This window comes from Dendrobium catenatum, unplaced genomic scaffold (assembly GCF_001605985.2).
Source record: "Dendrobium catenatum unplaced genomic scaffold, ASM160598v2 fragScaff_scaffold_1118, whole genome shotgun sequence".
Lineage (NCBI taxonomy): Eukaryota > Viridiplantae > Streptophyta > Magnoliopsida > Asparagales > Orchidaceae > Dendrobium > Dendrobium catenatum.
Window position 1 is genome coordinate 319,724 of NW_021319580.1, and position 6,912 is coordinate 326,635.

Below are 6,912 nucleotides of genomic sequence, written 5' to 3' on the forward strand. Positions count from 1 at the left end.
GAAACAACAGTTGATTAATTTAGGATTGACTATAGGCACTATTCCAATTTATTGTGATAACACTAGTACTATTTGTATTTCTAAAAATCATATTCAACATTTAAGAACCAAACATATAGACATAAGGCATCATTTCATAAGGGATCATGTATCCAAAGGAGAAATTAAACTCACTCATATTTTTACTAAAAATCAACTTACAGACATTTTTACAAAATCTTTAGCCTTTGATACTTTCAGTGCATTAAGAACAAGGCTTGTTGTGATTGATTTGAATGCTTAAATAAAAATATTTTTGCAACATTGATGTTTGTTTACTAGTTAAATGTGTTTGTGTGTTTTTATATGTTTATGAACTTGTTTGTGTGATTTTCTTTATTTAGAGTTTGTGTTTTTTCGTTGTTTGTATTTTTAGTGTGTTTGTGTTTAAGTTTTTTGATTGAGTATAAAATTTGAAAATTTTGAGTGTCAATCATTTGGGACGAAATGTTTTCGTATGGGACAATTTATGTAGTGTGACAAATTGTCGGATTTTGAACCATTTGAGTGCAGTTTTCAGTGTTTTATTATCACTTTGTCTGTACGATCGTCCGGGATGAAATGTTTTTCAAACAACGGGACGAATGAATAAAGCGGTTGAATGGATAAGGTAGTTTTTAATACGAACTTCGTACGTACAAACCTTTGATTCGTCTGGACGAACACATGTCGGTTCGATGTAGGGGACAGTTTCAACTGCCATTAAAGCGATATAAGTTCTGATCGTCCTTGGATGAACACATGTTCGTCTGTACGATCAGACTGGTCAAAAGTTTGTACGAAAGGATGCTTCGTAAGTTGTGTTGATTACGAAAAGCTGTTTCATTTTGATGCTTTGGATCGTCCAAACAAATTATTTTCATACATGATGAATTGAAAATTTTGTACGGGATGAAATTTTTTCGTCTGGTATAAACGTATCATTTTCAATAAATAAAAGGGCTTTTGAACTCAACAGTCACTCTCAAAACTCCACTTTCAATCTCTTTCATACTCTAGATCCTCTTCCAAATGGCGAGTTCAAGCAAGAGACAAAAGGTTCTGACAAAGAAACCACATCGAAATTCCTCTAAAAATTTCCTTTCTAAAGCAAATGAGGAATCTTTTCCTAAGTTTGCCTCTGCGAAGATCACACCCTCTCGAATCCTAATCCAAGAACAACTTACCTTTCAGGTAATGAACTTATTTGCCTCAACACAGTTTGGTTTTATCCTTACCCTAGTCTATCTCTACAATAAGAAAACCTTCCACTATTTCCTTGCCAACATGTCCTTTAATTTTGACCACTCTATAATCTGTTCCTTTGTTTTTAAACAAAAAGTTGAAATCACCAAGCATGACTTAGGAGCCTTTTTGAATTTAAGGACGGAGGGAGCCAGAGCCCATCACTTGATCAACACTCATGATTATTCATGGTCTGAAATTAATAATGTGATTAGAGGGAATAATGTGAACGAACATGTGGCTAGAGTATCTGGTCTAGTTCGTAATGCACGAATCATTCAGCATGTCCTTAGAACTTCCATAATTCCTAAAACTAGTGATAGAGTCAACATTACCCCTCTTCTTTCTATGGTGACCTTCTTGATCATAACTAAAGAACCTATAGATGAAGCCCAACTTATCCTTGACTATCTTTATGGGCTATCTGAAATTGGACATGTAAAGCATAAGAGAAAGAAAAATATTGCCTTAGGACATCTTGCTGCCTACATTCTGGAGAAGAAATATATTTTGGTTCATCCTGATCAAGAGTTTGAAGAACCGCTCTACTATAACGACAGATCATTTAGAGCAATCTTCAAAGAAGAATCAAGTAAAACTCATGTCATTAGTGATATAGAAGAAGAACCAGAAGCTGTACCTGCACCCGCCAATGAACCAAATTATTAGGATTTGGTTCAAAGATTTGATCGCTTAGAAACTCATTTTGATCAATGCTTTGATCAAATTGAGACTCATCTTCAGCAGCAGGCCACACAGTATCAACATGACATGAATTTTATGAGGGATCAGATGAATGATATCAGTACCAATGTGCTTATGATGAGTACTTACTTTAACATATTTGATGCTGCACCTCCTCCTCCTCCACCAGATCAGGTTCCTTCTCAGTGATTGTTGCACTTAATTTTATGTATTTTTTGTAGTTTATGTTTTAGATGTGTTTTAAGTAAGTTTGTTGTATTTTCTTTACTTTAGATGTTTTGTTTCTATATTGCTATCATGACCTTAAATTATAATATCTTCTTAGTGATATTAATATGTATTCACGTGTTTGGATTTAATTGTATTGAAATGTGTGTTAGACTTTATGACAATCATTAGATTTTTGATCTTAATAGTGCTATACTTTGAATTGCAAGTCTAAATTAAATTCATTAGAGAATCTAATTTTTTCTAAATTTAAGTTTTGCTTATAACTTGATATAATTAGAATTGTCAATTTCATATCTCTTATTTAGACTATATTAATTCTAATATTATTACTGCAACTATGATGTTTTCTTATTTTATATTTCACTTTTTAATAAATATTTATGCACTTAGAAAAATTTAAAATTTTTTATTATTAATTTTGGAAAGATCAAAATTACTCTTGAAAAAATGTACAAATGTACAAAAATCAAAAGGAATGCGCAATAGTTTGCAAGTAGAAAAAGAGGCATAAAATAAGCCCAAAAATAAAAAGATACACAAAAATGTGTCAATAATTTGAAAAAGATGCGCAAAGCGCCACATGTGGTAATTATTTCTTTCAATTATCTTTTAATCTCTTAATTCAAATTGATCTACTGTACATTTATCTTCTGTATTGAAATTTAAAATATACAAATTTTCTATTCATCCTTTTTGCAATGATTTTCTTTATCTTGGTGTCTAAATTGACTCAAGCTTTTGATATATTCTTTATATTATCAATATTATATCTCTTCTTAAATTCTATAAATTAATATGATTTACCTAACATTTTAATTTTATTTGCATAACATATTTTAATCACTTTCAAGATTGAATTATTAAATGATTTTCATATGTTTGCTTACATTTTAAGTATTTTTCTTCTTTACTTTTTGTTGTTGTCAAAAAGGGGGAGAAATTATTTGTATCGTATTCTTTGGTTTTGTTTGATCTATTTTTATTTTTTTGTTTTGTATTTTGTGTTTGATGTATACGTTGTGTGTGTTTGTTTTATCTGTATATTTCTAAAAATGCCTCCTTATTTACACTTGTTCATCAATTCAGGGGTAGTTTAGGAGATTTTTTTAAATTTAGAAATTACACAAACAATAATTATTTTGCCATCATAAAAAGGGGGAGATTGTTAAGAGAGTTTCTATTTGCTTGTTTTATATTCTTGCAACTTGTATAGTTTTGATGATTTCAAATATTATTGTTTTATGAATATTTATTTCCTAACACTTTTTGGAAGAATTATTTTTGCTCTTGTGTGTACTAACATTTCAAAAAAATCAAACTGCAGACTACAAAGACTTCAAATCAAATTCAGTATGAGATACTTTGTGCATTTGAAAATTTGTATTTTTCTTTGAATTAAATTTGAGAGGGAGTGATTGTAATTGAGTGAATACACACACACACCTTAGGAGATTTTGAGAAATTTGTACTGATCGTATAGGACGAATATAGTTCGTACGGGACGATCAGATCAGTTATCTCCTCTAAAGAGCAATAGAACAAACAGGAATTGAAAAAAAAATTTCTAAGTCCTGATCGTCCAGGATGAAGTGTATTCGTCCCAGGACGAAGTGTATTCGTCCCAGGACGAAGTGTATTCGTCCCAGGACGAAGTGTATTCGTCCCAGGATGAAATGTTCTTTAGAAAATTTTTGTTCAAGAATGAAGTGTATTCATTCAAGGACGAGTTGCTCTCTGGAGTACTATCGTCCAGGACGAAGTGTATTAGTCCCGGGACGATTTACTCTCTGTAAAACTTTCGTCCGGACGGACCTTAACTTCGTCAGAGGATGAAGTGAACTGACTCTAAAAATTAAGTGTCGTTCTGCAGTTTTTGAGAACCGACCTATGGAATAATCATTCGTACCAGATGAACCTAGTTTGTATGGGACGATGTGTGTGTACGAAGTCATTTCGTACCCATATACATTAGGTTTGTTTCCAACAAATTTAAGTAAAATCGTCCAGGATGATCCACGATCGTACGGGACGATCCAATTCTTATTGACTTAAAAATTTGCAGTTTTTCGACTGGTTTTTGTGTCTTTCCTATAAATAGTCCAAACTAAACTACCATATAATCTTTTTGCCTACTTATCTTCATGCATATTGAAAGAAGAGTAAAGGAGAGAGTGTGAGAGAGTGTTTGAAGGAGATTTCTTGCCATTGGAGTATGAAGGTTTCACTTGTTACTCAAAGGTAAGAGTCTTTACTCTTGGTTTGTGATTACTTCACTCTTTTCTCTTCATTCTAGAATTCTTGTGAGAAGATCTGTCAAGGAGATCCAGTTCTCTGCCGACACTTGGAGAGTGTGAACAGCCGATGGGTTCTCTACCCACACTTGAAGAGTGTGAACAGCCGAAGGGTTCTATGCCCACACTTGGAGAGTGTGAAAGGACGAAGGGTTCTCTGCCCACACTAAGAGAGTGTGAAAGGACGAAGGGTTCTCTGCCCACACTTGGAGAGTGCGAACAGCCGAAGGGTTCTCTGCCCACACTTGAAGAGTGTGAAAGGACGAATGGTTCTTTGCCCACACTGGGAGAGTGTGAAAGGACGAAGGGTTCTCTGCCCACACTAGGAGAATGTGAAAGGATGAAGGTTCTCTGCCAGCAATGGGGATAGTGTAAAAGGACGACGGTCCTGTGCCGCACCGGGTAGTGGTGGAAAGAGTGTTTGTAAAGGCTTCTCTATATTGATGTGGGTGCAAAAGGAGAGTCACTATTGGTATTAATGCAATACACGAAGGGTGCCTCCGGGGAGTGGATGTAGGTCTGGTTTTGACCGAACCACTATAAACCTCGTGTCTTTATTTTTCTGCTGCCTTTTTTATTTTTGTGTTTTTACTTTTAAAACTGTGGTTGAAAAACGTTTTCTACAAAACTCATTAAAGTTTATTTTTTTTATTTAAAAATTAAAAGAGAGATTAATTTTTAATTACCAATTCACCCCCCTCTTGGTTAGCCGCTGGGACATAAGCTAAGGTTTAACAACCTAATTCATAGAAATCAAGTTTCAACATATGTGATATGGGAATATTTCTTGGTATATTGAATGCACCGGTGCATGTAATACATTAAGTGCATGTTCAGCCCTCTTGAGGTATAATTGGTTGGGAAAACTTCATGTATATTTCTATAAGAGAGAGATTATTCGTCAGATGACACGATCGTGACGGGAACGCATTCAATTTTTATTAAGACTTAAAAATTTGCAGTTTTCGATCGGTTTTTGTGTCTTTTCTATAAATAGTCCAAACTAAACTACCATATAATCTTTTGCTATTATCTTCATGCATATTGAAAGAAGAGTAAAGAGAGGTGTGAGAGAGTGTTTGAAGGAGATTTCTTGCCATTAGGAGCATGAAGGTTTCACTTGTTATCAAAGGTAAGAGTCTTTACTTCTTGGTTTGTGTATATACTTCACTCTTTTCTCTTCATTCATGAATTCTTGTGAGAAGATCTGTCAGAGAATCCGTTCTCTGCCGACACTTGGAGAGTGTGAACAGCCGATGGGTTCTCTACACACTTGAAGAGTGTGAACAGCCGAAGGGTTCTATGCCACACTTGGAGAGTGTGAAAAGGAGAAGGGGTTCTTTGCCCGCCACTAAGAGGTGTGAAAAGGACGAAGGGTTTTTCTGCCCACAACTTGAGAGTGAACAGCCGAAAGGTTCCTGCCACATTGGAAGTGTGAAAGTGAACGAATGGTTCTTTAGCCCACACTAGGAGGTGTAAAGGCGAGGGTTTCTCTGCCACATAGGAGAATGTGAAAGGATGAAGGTTTCTGCTCATGCAATGGGGAATGTAAAAGGACACGCCGTCGCACGTGGGGTAGGTGGAAGAGTGTTTGAAAGGCTTCTCTATATTGATGTGGTGCAAAAGGAGAGCATATGGTACTTATAAATTGCAATACGAACGAGGTTGCCTGCGTGGAGTGGGACTGTACGGTCGTGGTTTGAACGACACACTATAACCGTGTCTTTATTTTTTCTGCTGCCTTTTTTATTTTGGTTTTTACTTTTAACTGTGGTGAAAACGTTTCTAATAACTCATTATAAGTTTATTTTTTTATTTTAACAATTAAAAAAGAGAGATTAATTTTTTAATTTACATTCACCCTCTTGAGGTTAGACGCTGGACATAAGCTAAAGTTATACACTAATATCAAGAAATCAAGTTTCGATCATCTTCTTACTCTCTTCTTGCTATGGGTCCCACTCTTAAGAGCTCACGAGGAGCTACTTATAATTTTTTTGGGATGGCATGACCAGTTAAATAGAAAGAATTGGGGTAATTGAAGGGTTTGAATGGACGGCCGATGTGAATCCTTGAATGTGGACCGTTTATTTAGCGCATTTAAAGCTTAGATGATTGTTGGAATCTGTGATCTTGTGCTCGTTGGATTTGTTTCGTCGAGCTCTTTGATTCGACCTATAAGCGTTGTCACGTTTGGAAACTGAATTGGTAATCATGTTGTGGGTTTGACTTCCACAGTGACTTTGGGTCCTTGAGTATCGGATCCATTTGGCTCGGTTGAGTGAATGTTTGGTGTTCGTTTGGTTATATTTCTAAATGTCGGTTCGCTGATATGTTCTAAATCAGAGTTCAGAGTCCCGAATTATAATTTTGAAGATTCCAACTTTATTTGCTTTGAGATTCTGCCCGAATCAGAAGATAA